At 54.3% G+C, this 16,888-nt stretch overlaps 1 protein-coding gene across 1 annotated transcript in view; it reads left to right on the top strand.

Moving 5' to 3' along the window:
• The first annotated feature begins 1,695 nt into the window (after window positions 1-1,695).
• The window catches only part of Prdm11 (PR/SET domain 11), a 96,125-nt gene continuing 80,932 nt past the window's right edge, over window positions 1,696-16,888 (top strand). The window contains exon 1 of the mRNA XM_045155375.1: window positions 1,696-1,726. The gene's annotated coding sequence lies outside the window, so the exon portion shown is untranslated. The remainder of the gene's footprint in view (window positions 1,727-16,888) is intronic.

The following is a 16,888-nucleotide window of genomic DNA, read 5'->3' as shown; positions in this document are numbered from 1 at the left end:
CCCACCAGTTATGGCAGGCCTTGCGTCAGACCCTCAAACACTCCAGGTCTCTGCTCTTTGCCTTCCTGGGATGCCTGCCCACCCCACATGGAGATTCTAGACCTGCCTTTCATGACGTTTCCTCTGTTGGCGCTTTTCCTGGTCTTCATCCACATTCTCAGCTATCCAAGGGCTTTGCCTGGCCTGGAGCAGACACACACTCAGGAAACCCCCAGTTGTATGAACTGCCCTAGGATAGCAGCCTGCCTGTGTCTTTAGCATTTATTTACTGGGAGCAGCAGGGCTGTAGGCCCTTCTCATACGTCCCCATGGATCCTCTGTCAGGGCCACAGCTGGGCGTCATCACTGTGTGAAGATGCAGACGAGGAGGCTGAAGATACCGAGTCACACATGGGACACACATGGGATTGCAAGAAGCCTTTAGGACAGGCGAAACGCCCCTATGTGTACAGTCCTCCCTCCTCTCCCAACTCCCATCTGCACTCCAGGAGCCATAAACTTGACCTTGGACCTTAGACGCCCATTTGGTTCGCCCCGTATATAGGGGGACTCCTCTCTTTGAGGAAATTATCCTCCTGGAGTGATCTGGGGACTGCTTGGGCAAGCGCATCTGGGCCTTTGTGGACATTTAGGGTGACAGTGGGCCCCCGCGCAGGCTCCTTGTTGGTTAGAATTCCAGCCCTGACTGACGAAATGCAGTGCAACCTACTCTTGCAGGGTGAGCCTCGCCTTGCACATCACACCCCGAGAAATGGGTTGGCTGAAGCGTGGTGGTCCTTGTTCCCATCTCGCCTCGCGCTTGTTCTTGACGGTTTCTAGCGTCATCATAGCCCATTCATCACTTTCGGGGAATCCCATTTCATAGATGCAGAAACTGAGCCACTGAGTGTCGCTTACACATCTTTTTCTAGCTAGCCAGAGACCAGCCTTTGTGTTTTTACCAACCTCAGACTCGTTCACATATTCTGATGTGAGGATCACGCAACGAGGAAACCCGTAGCTCGGCGTGCTTAATTTTATTTGGCCCTTTTTCCTCAGCTTTCTGAAGGTTGACAACTTCCGATTGTACCTCCAAACTACCGGGTACCCAAAGAGTTAAAGGGGCCTGAGAAGGGACCTGCTTCGGGACTCCGAAAGGGTTAAAATTATAAACGCATGCATGCTTTTATTTGGTTCCAAAAGGGGCAACCCCAGGGCCAGGAGAGCCAGGGACATCACCTCGGAAGGACTTGTTAAAATGCCAAACTTTTCACTCGGACCCCTCCCCCCCAAAAAAGTCTTCCGAGTGGCAAGTTCGCGCAGCCGCCCCGTCTCGCGCTCCCTTTCCTCGCGGGCTGGGGGGGGAGGCTCGCCCCCGTGGCGGGCGCGGGGCGGGGACGCGCGAGTGTCCGCGGCGGGGCCCGGGGTGGGGACGCGGCCGGCGAGTCCCGGCTCCGGCCCCTGAATTGGGGGGTCCGCGTCTGCCCCAAACGCCGCTTTCTTCCGTTTTCCATGTCATTTCCTGTACTAATAAGATGGTGGTCAAAGCAGGGGAGGAGAGCAGCAGCGAGCCGCCGCCGCCGCCGCAGCCGCGCCGACGCTGGCGCTGAAACTTTGGCTCGCCGGGGACCGGGGCCCGCAGCGCGGCTCGTCCCGCCCGCGTGGGGCCGTCCGCCGTGGGCCGCCTGCGCCCTGCAGCCCCCGCGCGCCCGGGCCCCGGCCCCCGCCGCCCAGCGTCCCCGGGAAGGTGAGTCAGCCCGGTGGCCAATGTGGCCATGAACATGGCTTCGGCGGCTGGCCAGCGCGGGCGGGGGGGGGGTGTGTGCCGCGGGGCCGGGGCGCGGCGTCGCCGGGGCACGCGTGGGGTCGGGGTGCGGCCGGCCGTAGGGGGGCCGCGGGGCCCCGAGGAGGGTTCACCCCGGCAGGTAGCCCCGCCGCGGGACTCGGGCCGCCCTCGCCTCCGCCTCCGCCGCCCTCCCCCGCTCGCTCGGCGCTCTGCTCGCTCGCTCGCCCGCCTTGTTACAATGTAGCCCTTTCTCTCCGCCTGCGTGCCGCCGCTGACGGACGTGCGCCGCGGCCAATGGGAGCGGGCGCTCGCAATTAGCCCGCGGGGACGCGGCGCGGGGGGCGGGGCGAGGGCGGCGGCTGGCCTGGTTGCGGGGGCCGCCGGCTCGCCCGTGCGCTCGGGTCTCCTCCCCCCCCCACCCCCGGGGAGGCCTCGGGAACGGGGAGGGGACACCCCTGTGGCCATCGCGGTCCTCGGTGTCCCACGAAACGGGACCGGGCGTGCGGGGTGTCGGTGATCTAGTTGAAGTCGTGGTTGCGGTGTAGACTCTTCGGGAAAGCACTTCGGAGTGTCCTCCCCCGCCCCGTCCCGCCCCTTACCGCTCGCAGTCCCCAAGGTGCTCTGAGATGCAGGAACCGCAGAAACTTGGTGGCCAATGACCTTTCTCCGTCAAGGCCAGCGCGCCCTAGGCAAGGGCTGCAGGGAGAAGGAAGCTGGTGTGGGCCACGCGGGTGAAAAGTTGCCGTGTCTTAATGCAGGGATGGGAGAGGGGCGCCTCAGATCCCCCAGGGGCCTAGGAGGAGAAGAAGAAAACATGTGGAACATCTCTGCTTTTTTTCCCTCCTGTCGTTTCTTCGTGTACAGAAAAGCTATGGTACACAATTTTGAGTGTCTGGAAGGAAGTCCTTTGTACGTGGGAACCTCAGACAGTAAAGAGGGGCCGCCCTTCATGCCTGGAGACCCTATAAACTCTGAGGGCTCTGTAGGGGCTGAAGGAGAAGAATTTTCCAAGCAGTGATCACTGGGACTGATACCCAAGCTTGCCTGGCCCACTTGTCCCCTCCAAGAGGAGGAGGGCGGGGACTTTCCTAAGGCCTGATGTGTGGGGATCAAGAAGTCCCAGGCTATGATGATCTCCTTCCCTGGGAAGCCAGACATGGCCTCCGATCAGAGCCTTCTGGGCACATTGCCCAGGCCCCTTGCTTTATTTAGTTGTATGGAAAGGGCTTCTCCTTTGAAATCTTTCCTCCTCACAACTGTTCAGCTTAGATTTTGCAGGGTTATACCTCTTCGAGTGCAGTTCTTCCCTAAAGTGGGGCCCAGTGCAGCCTATCTGACAGGACAGCTGGAAGACAGCATGAGACAGGTGACATTCTGAGCCTGGCCCAAAGTCTTGCTCCTAGATTCTTAAGTGCAGTTCTCTTACCCTAGGGGTTACATGCTCTACTGTCATGGGGTATCAGAATTGCCTGCTCCATGCTAACTGACAGCAGAGTCCCCAAGGAGCATCCGGCCACCTTCATAGTGTAGTTCTTCTCTAAGATGAGGGGCCCTGGATTTTCCTGTCCCAGGACTTGAGAATCTGCCAAGCACTTCTGACCTTAGTTACGCAGCCTTTGCAGTCCCTGAGTTCCTCCATGCTGTTTAGTAGGTGTCTACCATCTGGCTAGCTCTTCCCTTGGACTTAACACAAGTTTATTTGCAGGTATGAGCAAGGCGGAGAGTTTCTGGAGTTGGGGTCAGACCTGTTTATTCAGCTGCCTCTGTGGCCTGTCCTTCCATGGGGACCCAGGTTGTCCCTGTTGCTCCTCAATAACCCTCCTTCAGGGCTGATCCTGGTCCAAGGCTCAGCCCCTCACTGTTTTCCAAGGTAGACCCCTGGCGTCTCTGCTTTACTCCTCTCCTCTACTGATCTCCAGGCCCAGGAAGCTGTGAACCAATTCCTGTTCCCTAACTCCTTCTCCCTAGCATGTTGGTGACGTCACTCTGCCTGTCCCCCTGACAGCAGTGAGAACCTGCTAATGCACCTGCTCTTCCCCTGCACCAGGCCTCAGCACGTCAGTCAGGGATCTGGTTCAGTTAGGGCCCTTTCAGACTTCCTGGGTCCTACTTCCTGCCTTCCCCAGTACATTTCAGATAAAGAACCAGATTGTTACTGTGACCTAAAAGTCTTCTAGTGACATGCCTCTTCCTTTTCACAGCGCTGTCTTGTCCCTCTCTGCACCTTTGTACTTTGCACGCAGCTCATTCTGCCACGGCAGGCTCCTCTTGGAAATCTGACCTAGTTGTGGTCATGAAGAAAGGGCAGGACGATGTGGGAGTGTCTAGTGGTTCTTATGTTCTCCCCCAAGTGCATCTAGTGATTCCAAACACACGGCTGGCTTGAATCTAGATTGCCTTATGCTTGGGTGGGGCCATATGACTGGTGCATTGGGAGCTATAGTGGCTGGTCACTCATGGGCCACAGCATTTATTGTCAGTGGTGGCTTGGATATAAAATGTCCCCCACAGACTCATGCATTTGAATATTTAAGCTCCAGTTGGTGGTACAGTTTGGGAAGGTTGTGGAGCCTTTAAGGGGTAGAGCCTTATTGGAGGAAGTTTGTCACCTGGAGTGGACCTTAAAATTTTATAGTCCAGCCCCACTTACCAGTTGCTCTCTCCGCTTCTTCCCTGCTGATGGTGAAGATGTGATGTTGGCCATCTGCTTCTGCCGTGCCAAAATAAACTTTCCTTCCATAACCTACGTATGGTCAGGTGTTTTGTCCCAGCGACACGAAAGGACCGGGTAACACCTTCCCAGGAGCATTCTCATTGTGTGTGGCATCTGATTGGGGGGCGGGGCGATGGTGGCTGCTGCTTGTCACTTCAAGTGCAAATTCCCTTGAAGGTCCAGGATGGATATTCTGTACAAGGGAGAGACCTCTGTGGTTTTAAGGCATGGAGGTTCAGGGTGGCTTGGTATTGCAGAATAACCTCACCAGTCCTGACTGCTGCAGGGACTAGTTGATATCTGAGGTGGAGGCAAGTAGTGTCCATGCAGAAGCTATGCAAAGGGGAGGATCATGGACTTTGTGCCACCTCCTCCTGAAAGCCCTCCATGATTAGGCCAGCCTTCATGTTACTGCTGCTTCCCAGCTCACCCTTCTCCCCTCATCTCCTCTCCGTAGCAGTCTTCCGTGTATTGATGCCATTATTTGGTTGCAGTCACGCTCTTCCATCAGACCATGGTCTCTGCATCAGGGCCAGGTGGCTCAGTGGATGCCTTCTGTGAGTCCACAGCATTGCCATAGGTCCACTCGGGGCCAGGGCTGAGGGTAGGATGTGTGCACAGTGCTTCCCTGGAACAGGAGACAAAATGACTTTCAGGGATCAGATAGGACCTTATGGGTGTCCATGCCCCAGTGGCAGCCATGTTTCAAAGACCTGTGGAGGGGAAGGGATTCTGGGGGCATGAGACCACGTGGTTTCACAGACCCAGGGACCTTGGCAATTGGTAGAGAACATGGTTCTGTGGAAGGGCTGAGGGGAGGAATGGAGGGGTGGTGAAGGTGAGAGGATGATGATGGCTAGTGTTTACTGACAGCTTATGCGTGCCAGATGTGGTCTAAGGGGTCACGTCCTGTATCCGTCCGTTATCCACTGCAAGAGTGAAGTGCCTGTGGCTGGGCACTAGAAGTAAAGGGCTCCTGTAGTCCACAGTTTCGGAACCTGAAAGCCCAGGCTTCATGCTTCTGGCTCTGGGGAGGGCCACTGCGGTTGTGTTACATTATGGCAGATGGTCTGGTGATGGAAGCATGGGACAGGGCACGTGGTGATGGAAACGTGGGACAGAGGGCACGTGGTAAGTAGGAAGTGAGAGGTGCTGAGGGCCAGGCTTGCTGTTCCGTACCAGCCCTCTTTGAAGAACTCGGCCAGGTCCCATGGGGAACTCCATTCACTCTTCTCAGGGCCGGGGCCTCAGTGATCCAGGGGTGGCTCACCAGGCCGCCTTCTTTCCAGTGCCACCACCCCTACTGCCACATCGGCTTCCAGCACCTGAACTCTGGGACACACACTTAAGCCCTAACCTAGCCGCAGCACACCGCCTGCGCTGGAGACACTGTCAGGCAGTCACAGATGGGGAAACAGAGGCTCAAAGAGGTGAGACGGAGGGTTCAGCGCTAATGGTGTGATAATGGGAACCTTGCAGTCTGATGTTGCCTCCTTAGAGATACCTCAGAGTGAGGGTGGAGGACCCCCGAGCCCCCTCCCCCCCCCGGAAGTGTCATAGGAGTCAGGTCACCCTCCCTGGACAAACTGCAGAGGGATGACACCTCTCCCCAACACTGGGGTTTGAGCAGAGGGTTTCCTAGCTTATGGGTACCTAGAGGGGCTGGGTTTGAAGCTGGTTGGTGTGTCTCCAGGCCTGGCTGGAGCCTGCGAGTCCTTGGAGGCCCCAGAGCCCCATAGTCTCAGAGTGAGGCCTGGGAAGGGCTTCCAAGTAGCTGGCTGAGGGACCATGCCGGAAAAACAAGCCGTGCAGAAAGAAAAACACATACATACACACACACACACACACACACACACACACACACACACACACAATAAAGAAGAAAGAAAAATGTGGTGTTATTTTTATTTTATTTTAAGCCCATTTCCTATTGCAGATTTTAATCTGCACTGGCGTTCACACAGTGTACCCATGCTCATGGTGACATCCCCGTGTCACAGCCTCTGCAAGGGGGAAGACCAGGGACAGGGACTAGGTGTCTTCCTGCCCTTGGTGCGCTCACCAGGGATAAGTGCTTATGTATGTCAATGGGCCAGGCTTGGGCCAGCCTCATGGTGCCATGAGCCATCCAGTCCTTGCCTTACACAGCACTCAGGCTAGTGGGGGAGGTGAACACCAGGCACAGTTTATGGTAAAAGGGATAGGGGATGACTGTTCAGTTTGATTCAAGGCAAGCTTCCTGGAGGAGGAAGCCTGCAAGGCTGGGATTTGTTGGGTGGGTACAACATATAGGGCAAAAGGGAGGAGGCATTAGTGTGGGTTAAGGGGCAAGTGGAAGGGTTTGGAGAGGCGAGCATGGTTCTGTGAGTGGTGCGGATGTGGGCAGGAGGAGGCAGGAAAGAGTGGTCCTGCCCCAGCGCCTTTGCACGTGTGCTGTCTCCTTGGAGCACCCTACTCCAGTTACCTCTGTGACTAGCTCCCTTGCTACACCCAGCACTTTGTTCAGACACCACCTTCGTACAGCTCCCTCCTGTTTAGATTTGCAGCCCACCTGACTCCCTGCCTCTGCTTCATGCTTTCTCTTCATAATATGCCCTATGATTTACTTACCTATATTGGTTTTTGTTTCTGTCCTTTACTCAGTTCCCAAGACCTGGGATCACTGCCTCTTTGGCTCGCTGCTCTGTGAGTAGCGTGCGTAGGACGTCATGAGCAGGGCCTTGATTCTGCGAGAAAGTGTGAGGGAATGGATGGAGCACCAACCACTTGCACGGTGCTTCCCCTGTGTTACCTCCTCATGTGCCCAGTGTCCTGAGAACAGTGTTACTGTTTCCCCTTTCCACACTGAGGCTCAGCGAGGGAGACAGCTTTACAGTTGTAAGCAGCCCAGCTGAGATTTGAACCTGGGTCTCCTAGCTCCTGAAACCCTCCTGCTTCACCTTGCCACCAGAACCCTTTTGTGCACTTGTGGGCCACAGAGAGTCTCAAGATTGTATAAGGAGGGAGCAGACATGGTGGCTATAGTCCAGAAGGTAGGAGGCCATGGCAGTGAGAGGTAGGAGGAGAGCCTGAGGGTGGACTTCAAAAGGTGGAAGGGTGGTCTCGGCCCTCTCCACCACATATCAGAGTGTACAGGTCACTGGCCACCAGGGAGATGTCCCGGGGCAAGGAGATCATGTTGTGTCACTTGATGGGGGTTGCGGTGTAACCAAATTGTAAACAAATGTGCACCTCACAGTCTGTGCTTAACAGTGAGCTGACCACACCTTCAGGCTCTCATTTGGCCATTGAACCTGTCTGGCCTCAGTTTCCTTTTCTGGCTATGGGAATGTCAGTCCTGCCTCTTAGTCTGTGAAAGAAAACACTTTCTTCATGTGTTCAGGACCATATTGACACACTTGTCTCTGGAGCATCCAGCTGTTGAAAGGAACAGGATTTGACCTCTAGCGTCTTTTGGAACAGCCCCACAAGGTTTTTGTCCATGTCCATTATGGCTCAGAAAAGTTAAGTGACTAGCTTGGTGTCACACACAGTGATATGCTAAGCTTACCAGTTACCTGGAGAAATTTTCATTATAGAAGGAAGCCCTAGGGTTGCTTTTTATCTTAATAATTGCCTCCTGATTTCTTAGGGTTTGATTTAGAAGGTCTGGGTTTTGGATCCTCCTCACCCTTGGGACCTCAGGGGGTTAGAGGCACTTTGGGGTGAGCCAAGATCCTCCAATGAAGTAAGTGATGCCAGGGCAAAGGAGCAGAGCATACACTGCCATTGACCTCAGGTCAGGGTGGCTGTGGAGCTCCATCTTGCAGGGGACAAAACTGGGCCTCGAGTTTTCTGTTACTTCTAGGACTTTCTCTCCTCGCCCACCTGACCCAGAAGAGAACCCCAGGACTGTCATCCAAGCTCTGCCTCCTGAAACCCTCCCTGTGAGTCCCAGAGGCAGTCAGGCCAGCACCTGTGGTAGCCACTGGATAGCTAAGAGGACTGAGGCTCAAAGACCAGACTTGATGGCTTGTTCAGACACTTCTGAGCTGCTGAGCTGAAATCCTCCTTTCTATCCCAGTATGTCTCTCCTGGGACTAAAGCTGCCTGGTGACCTCGGGGAGTATCTGGTGAACCGTCTGCCATTGTCCACTGGAGAGGTTGTACAGTGCCCACTTGAATATCTGCGTGGCATGGAGCTCACCCTGTGGTGGGGACAGAGGCAGCAGCCCTGCAAGGTGTTGTGGAAAAGCGCTTCGGGCAGATAGGGATGAAGGGTGACCGTGTGTTCCTTGTCCCCACCCAGCAGAGTTTAGAGCAGGCCCCAATCTTTCCTGCTTGGACGTCACTGACCAAGTAAGTATGGATTTCCCTCCACAGTGCCAGGCTCTGAGGCTGGAAGGAAAGAGTGAGGGCCAAGAAAGGAACCTGGTACACACTGCCTAGGGGTGGGCATGATGGCCAGCTTGGGAGTCTCCGTGACAGGCAAGAGGCAGGGACAGTGGCCCAGCAGAACATCAGCCCTGGGTGGGACAGCCTGCTGTGGAGGCAGCTGATGGGGACCCAGCCTTGGTATCATGGCCCAAAGCACAGGGGAGGGTGGCTTCAGACCCGCACTGGGCCTGATCTCGCAGCCCGGCTTTTCACCAACTCAGCCCAGCCAGGGCAGTGTTGTTTTCTCTCTCTCTCTGTACACATACATGAGCATGTGCTTATGCAGAGCCCCTCTGCAGGCCATCTGGATTCCAGAAAGACCAGGACTCAAAGCATCCCAGGGAGGGAGTTGGAGTGAGAGGGGGAAAAGCCCTTTGCTTGGGGGAGAGGGGAGGGTTCCAAAGGGTGTCTGTACTCTGCAGCCCACAGAGAAGAAGGTGTGTCTTAGCAAGGGGTCCCAGGCAGAGAGAAGGATGATCCAGGAAGGCTTTGAAATGCAGTAGGCATCTGCAGGAGACCTGCATAGGTCCGCATGGCCCTGTTGACATTCTTAGCTGTCCTATAATACACGGGTGTTACTAGGCTGAGCTTGTAAAAGGAGCGCGGTGGTTCAAGGACATTCACTGCTGGGAACAGCTGAGCCTAGCTCAGCCCTGGGACTAGCGGTGGCTTTGGCTACAAGGAGTTATGCATTGTATTACTTGGCAGCTTGCAAGTTTCTGCCTCAGGGTCTCTGAACAGCACAGAGGAAGGACAGGACATGAGACAGCTGTGCTCCTGGCCAGTCACCCGTGCTGCCTCTACTTGCCCATCTGGGGAGTGGGGACTCCTGGCTCAAGTGCTGCTGTTTTGCAGGGTTGTGGGGCCTCCCCCCAGTGTTTGGTCAGCAGGTGTTTGAGCAGTGCCCCTTTGGGAGTCCAAACTTAAATGTATAGTGCTGGATGAGTCCCTTTGCAAGATGAAGGGAGCAAACAGGTGAGAGCCACAGCACGTGGGGACCCCTGCCCATGTAAGAGAGGTACCCACATGGACAGGGCATGCCAAGAAACTTGTACTGCAATGGGACATGGCCATGTCATTATCATTACCATCATGTGCATGTGTATGTCTGTGTGGGTGTATGTGATGTGGGTGCGTTTGAGTGTGAACTTGTCATGGCACACATGTGGAGGTCTAATGACAACCTTGGGGTGTTTGTCCTTTCCACCTTGCTTGAGATAGGCTCTCCCTCGTTATACACCTACCTGTGCACCAGTGCAGCTGGCCTGAGAGCTCGCAGATTCTGGCTGCACCTCACATTGTTGTTGGTGCATTAGGATCACAGATACACGTGCCACTTTGTACCTGGCTTTACACAAGTGTTGGGGTATTGAACTCAGCCTGGCAGGCTTTGCAAGCAAGTGCCTTTACTGCTGAGTCCTCTCCCTTGCCATGCCATGTTTATTGCAAGCCCAACCCACTGACTTTTTTTATGCAAGAGAGGAAGAGAGAGAGAGAATTGGCGCACCAGGGCCTCCAGCCACTGGAATTGAACTCCAGATGCATGCACCACCTTTTGCACATGTGAGACGTTGTGTGCATCTGGCTTAGGTGGGATCTGAAGAGTGGAACATGAGTCCTTAGCCTTTAAGTGCCTTAACCAGTAAGCCATCTCTCCAGCCCATGTTTATTGTATTTTACAAAAGCACAGTGGGCAGCAGATTAGGAAGCTGAAAAAAAGTGTTTTTTCCACAAATAGTTGGAGCAGCTCTGGCTACCATACTGACTGTGATTGAAGGCAGGAAGTGCCCAACACTTGATGGGGGTGGGTGGCAAGGATCAGCCCTGAGCCACAGAGAAGGGTGCTGCTGGGCTTCCTAGAGTGGGTGACAAGAAGCTGGACCCTGAAGGAAGAGCAGAAACATGCCAGGCGGAGGAAGGGCATTCAGGCACTGGGAACAGCATGTACCAAGGGGGACAGCAAAAGGGTCCATGATTCAGGGAGTAGCGGGTGGCCTCAGTATTTGGAAAATAAGTGGTTATGATGCCCTGATTCCACTAGAAGGAGTTGTCCTGAAGGTGCTGGGGAGCTGTTGGTGGGTCCTTGGCAGGGGGAGTTCCACAGTCAGTGTTGGAGGTTCGAAGTGGGAGCTGCAGTCGTGGTGATGGTGGTTGAGAAGATGAACAGCACCACCCTGTCTCCAGCTGTCAGGGAGGCTGCTCTTGGGGCCCGTGGGGAGCAGGTCTCTGCTTGTCCTGGGAGGCAGTCTTGGCTGGTGGGCCAGTACTCCTATTTGAGCCACATAGCCTTCCTGCATTGTCCTGGCCACAGATTGATACCTGGTATGGCCTCTGGAAGTTTCTGAAGCCTTGAACTCCCATCTCTGCCACCAGAGCTACAGAGGTGCATCGTGTGAGCTTCCAGCAGGCTGTGAAGATGCCCTGGGTCAAGCCACAGCCTTGTGCAAGGAGGAAGGCTGGGCTGAGATCAGAGGCTCCGGCTGGCCAGACTGGGGACCTGCTCTCTGGGGGCTGGGATCTGTTTAGAGGTGAGCAACAACAGTAGCCTCAAGTTACCTCCAGTGTGGACGCTCTGATGCTTAGCGTTGAGGCCTGCAGCAAGGGGCACTTATGTCCTGGCCCCGTGCCAGCCCATGAGAGCACTGTGTCAGGGAATTACTGCCTTGGCCCTAGGCTTCCACAGCCTTTGTTCTGAGCCTAGTGACCCACCTTGTCCTGGGGTTTCTGGGAACAACCCAAGGTGTGCCTGAGCCTGCCTGTGGCCACAAGCCCAGGGAGGGGGGATGCCCAGGAATTGCTGCGGGAGCGCCCATTCCGCCAGAGCCAGCCTAGCCCTCCTCCATGGGGCCCCGTTCAGGGTGGCCTGGCCTGTTCCCTCCGTCAGGCTCCCAGGCCTGCAGGGCCCAGCAGCTAGAGCAAGCTGGCGGTGCTCCTGCAGGACTAGGCGGGGCCAGCCTTCCCCACCTGACCAGGCTCTGGCTTCAGGCCAGCCAGGCAGGAGTCGCCCAGGTGCCTTGGTTTGGACAGTGGCCCTGGTCACAGTGGGAAATTGGCAGTCTGGGTGGTCATCTGATGGGGAGTGGGCTGTAGTTCAGCTCGGGCTTCCTCCTCCTTACCCCTCCTTCTTAGGAGTGTCTGGGGAACCTTGTTGCCTCTCCCTGTCCCTGGTCTGCAGAAGACATTCCTAGCCTGCTCAGCGGGGCCCCATAATGGAATCCTGCTCTGTTCCAGGGCAGGCGCAGTCAGGCTCCTGGCTTGTCTCAGGCGGGGCTCAGCTTCTCCCAGTAACTGAACTCCTCTCTCTCTTTTTAAAAATTTATTTATTTATTTGCAAGGACAGAGAGAGACAGAGGAAGAGAGAAAGGGAGAACAAATATGAGTGGATGCATCAGGGCCTCCAGCCATTGCAGACACCAGATGCATGTACCACTTTGTGCATCTGGCTTTAAGTGGGTACGGGGGAATTGAACCCTGGTTGTTAGGCTTTGCAGGCAGACACCTTAACCTCTGAGCCATCTTTCCAGCCCCTGAAATCCTTTCTTCCTCACTTCTGTAAATGCCCCTTCCTACTTCTGTGACGTGTTCCTGTTTCCTCTTTGGCCCACCTCTAGGGGTCATCTCCATGCCACTGGCCAAGGTCCTTTCCCTGAGCACCCTGCCCCAGGCCTGGGCTGGTAGCCAAGAAGGTCTCCACCGCCCTTTGTGTTCACTCTTGTCCCCTTCTCCCGCCTCTTCCTCAGCCTGGAGAAGGCCTCCCCTGAAGCTTGGACCTGGCAGTGGCCTTCTTTCCTGCTACCCTAGGCTCCTAGACTTGCAGCAAACCTGGCTGCTTTCTCAGCCCTGGCATCGCCACAGCCTTTCCTCAGTGACTGGGGTCGGGAATGCGCCTGGAACCGCTTTTGCCATGGGTGTCATTATGGTTCACAGGCTATGTGACAGTTCATGCCCACAGCCAGCTTGGGAGACACCCACCTTTAGCCCATTTTGCAGATGAACAAGTTGAGGCTCTTCACTTCATCAGAGTCTTGTAGGAAGTCAAGGAGGGAACTGGGATTCAGACCCATGCCTCCTGACTTTTTGCTTTTTGTTAAATATTATTTTTATTTTGTGTATTTATTTGAGAGTGACAGACACAGGGAGAAAGAGACAGGAGGGGGCGGGGAGAATGAGCGCACCAGGGCCTCCAGCCACTGCAAACAAACTCCAGATACATGTGACACCTTGTGTATCTGGCTTACGTGGGTCCTGGGGAATCGAGCCTCAAACTGGGGTCCTTAGGCTTCACAGGTAAACACTTGACCGGTAAGCCATCTCTCCAGCCCCATTGAATATTTTTTATCTATTTATTTGGGGGGGGGTGGAGAGAATGAGAATGAATGAATGAATGAGCTCACCAAGGCCTGTTATCACTGCACACTCTGGAGACATATACCACTTTGTGTACATGGCTTAACATGAGTACTGGGGAATTGAACTTGGGCTGGCAGCAGATTTTGCAAGCAAGTGCCTTTCAGCACTGAGCCATCTCCCCACCCTTCCTGACTTTTCTGTCTTGCAGGTAATAACACTATTGGTCTTTGCTTGTATTTTTTTCCTGACTCAGCCTGAGTCTGGCCTGGGCTGCCAGGTTCAGCCTGTTTGGGGTTAAGGCTCACTGAGCGTACTCCTTTGAGCCCTTTTTATGCATGTCTGCTTTCTTCTTTCTCCTTCCTGAAATTCTACCGCTTTGCCAGGCCCTCCCAGATAAACCCCCTAAGCACCCCTTGAAACTAGCCAGGAGCTGGGCAGCTGCTAATGGAGGTGGCTTCTCATAGCTAGTCTGTGCACCTCTGATTGTCTAAGCCATTTCTTCTGGAATCTCATTGAGGAACTATATGGCCTGACCTGGTCCTGCTTAGGGGCCAACGTGTTGAGCTTCCTCAAAATGATTCTGGGTACTTACAAAAATGCCTTTGCTCCAAAGGCTGAGTAGGACATTCAGTTCCCTTGTCCCCTGGTATTTGAATTTTCTCTGGTGCCCCATCCCAACTGAGACTGGCAGGCAGCTCACTGTCTCCTAAGGCAGATTTTTGTGTCTTTTTAATTTTGTTTTACTGAGTTTTAATTATATAAAGAACATGCATATATATATTTTTTGCTATACAAGTGGAATATCAGCTCTTTTCTCTATGCTGATACTTAGAACCACTATCGTGGAGATATGTGTGTGCAAACAAACAGTTCCTTGTAGTACTGATGCCTCCAGAAATTGCTCTTCTCACTTTATTTTTTATTTTTATTTTTGTCTTTTTGAGGTAGGATCTTGCTCTAGCCCAGGCTAAGTAAGGAATTCACTATCTAGTCTCCGGGTGGCCAAAGGCATGCACCACCATGCCGAGCTCACTTAATATTTTATCTAAAGTACCTGGCCTATAGCTTGTTAATCCTTCTCAGTGCTCCCAGTCTTGTCCCATAACGCCCAGTTTGGTCATGGTTTCCCATAGAGAGCTACCATCTTTCTTTTGGCTTGTGTATGTGCATATGGTGTGCATGTATGTATGTATGCATGTTCATTTGTGCATGGTGAACATGTGTGTGTGATGGTTGTGTGTACATGCGCAAGGAGGTCAAAGGACAATCTCAGGTGTCCTTCCTCAGGTAGAGTCCACATCTTTTTGCAACAAACTCACTCACCGGGCTGGAGCTCATGGACTAGACGAGAGTGGCTGGCCAGTAAGCTCCAAGGATCCATCTGCCTCTGCCTCCCCAGTGCTGGGAACATGGGCATGCACCACCATGCCAGGCATTTTACATGGGTTTCGGGGGGTCTGAACTTGGGTTCTTATACTTGCAAAGCAAGCACTTGATCAACTGAGCCATCTCCCAGCCCCTACCTTTTTGTTTTGTTTTGTTTTTGCTGAGGTAGGGTCTCACTTTAGCTCTGGGATTCACTATATAGTCTCAAGGTGGCCTCGAACTCACAGCGATCCTCCTACCTCTGCCTCCCGAGTGCTGGGGTTAAAGGCGTGCGCCACCACACCCGGCAACCTTCAGTTTTCAAAACAGTGCTGATGTGCAGAGTTTGGAGCACGTGATTAATTTCCCTGCGGTGGACGTTTGGGCTAGTTCTGATTTTACCCTAGTGCCTGCTCTGGAGCCTCCGCTGCTGGGCAATGGCAGCCTGCTGAGTTTTGAGAAGTTCCTTGTGCAATATTTAAAATTTGTTCATTGAGAATTTGCTCAGAACAAAATTCCTCCCCAAAGATGCCCCGTTATCCCTGGCTCACCCTGGTCCCTGCCAGCTCCCAGAGAGTTGCAAATGGTTGTCCTGGTCCCTGGAACCACCTCTCGTTCACATCCGGGTTTTCTGTCCTTGCCCTCATGGCATGGTTCTTATGACTGCAGCTGGGGATGGCTTGGAAGGTCAGTGGCCTCTGGAGTCATGATGCCTTGGTTAGGGTCTTGACTTGGCTCCTCCAGAACTGCGTGTTTCTGGGAAAGCCACAGAACCTCTGTGGCTTGGCTTTATCCTCTGTGCAATAGGAAGTACAGTAGTGCCTAGGTCACTGAACTGCTGTAAGTGCACATGGCTGTGCTGGGCACACAGCAGGTGCCTGTCCTGGGGGCCTGCCCCTGTGAGCTCAGACCCCTTTGGCTAAGCACAGGGCGTGCACTTGCGATGGGCGGCCCAGGCTGGCCCCCATCTTTGTGACGCCTCCATCCTTTGGCTACGGATGTCCCAGAGGAGGCTGCTGCCTGGGAATGCAGTAGGCGATCATATTTCTACCCTGCTTGGCTCTGGATCTTCTGGACTGAGGCCCACAAGAGGGAAGGAGGCCATCCTGACTCTGCTCTGCGGCGGTGGCCAGGAGCCTGGTACCTAGTGTAACCCCACACCTTGGGCCGATTTACCAGGTCTTGATGGGGCCATTGTGGCTGTGGATTTGATCTCTCTTGGCTTGTGGGTTGGACAGGAGAAAAAAGTAGCTGGGGCCAGCTCCTTCCTGGGAGCCAGGTATCTCTGACCATGTTGGACACTGAGATTGCCTTAGCCTTTGGGGCAAATCAGTGCCACTGGATATGTCAACTCTGGACAAAGGGACTCTGGTCTCCTCCTTCAGTGGTACCACCTGCCCAGCTCCACCCCATGAAGCAGGCAGCTGGGCTGTGGCCATTGCATAGATGTGGAAACTGATGATCCAGGAGCATAAATGACTTTTGCAAAGCCACCCAAGTAGTTTGCCACTGGCAGGATTTTAGGAATGGTACCTCGGCCATCTGGCTCCCAATCCAGTTCTTTTTCACAAGGCCACCCGATGTGATTGTCTTGGCAAAAGGTGCCCCGCCAGGCAGCCCTGCTTGGTCACTCCTCTCTGGGCAGTGGCATATGGTCATTGAGCACATACAGCTGGGATTACTTCCTAAGAGGCGGGAAGTCTGTGGCTGGCTCAGCTTAGCCCTCCCTGTCAAGCCACAAGCTGTTCTAATAGCAGAGGTGGTTGGGCACTGAGTTACTGCTCTAGCTGAGGCCCCTTTGCCCTGCCAGGGAGGGGATTCATTGTTGGGACTTGTCCTGGGGTGTGGGATGCAGGCAACTTCCAAGGAGATAGGAGAGCCAGCCCATCGTTGGCCCAGTGTTGGACTGGGGGAAGTAAGTGTCAGAAAGCCCCGAGGCTGGTGTGTGTCAGTAGATGCTGGGAAACCTCCAGCCACCTCTGCTCTACACACTGATGTCTGTTGGCCTACTGCTGGCTCACTCTGAAGGCACAGACCTGGCCGGGCAGTTGAGGGGATGGGTGTCATGTCACGGTTGCACACTGGGTTTAGGCTCAGGAATCACCATGCATATATATACACTAACCCCTTCCAATGGGTAGATGCTATTCTGTGTCCTGAATAACCTGAGGTGGATACTATTATTATTCCTCATGTACAGCTGAGGAAACTGAGGCACAGGGCGGCTATGTGACTTTCCAAGGTCATGTTGGAATGAAGCTGTGATATGAACTGGCAGT

The sequence above is a fragment of the Jaculus jaculus genome, chromosome 1, assembly GCF_020740685.1.
Source record: "Jaculus jaculus isolate mJacJac1 chromosome 1, mJacJac1.mat.Y.cur, whole genome shotgun sequence".
NCBI classification, from domain to species: Eukaryota; Metazoa; Chordata; class Mammalia; order Rodentia; family Dipodidae; genus Jaculus; species Jaculus jaculus.
Note: the sequence above shows the minus strand (reverse complement) of the source record. Positions and strands in the feature narration are given on the sequence as shown.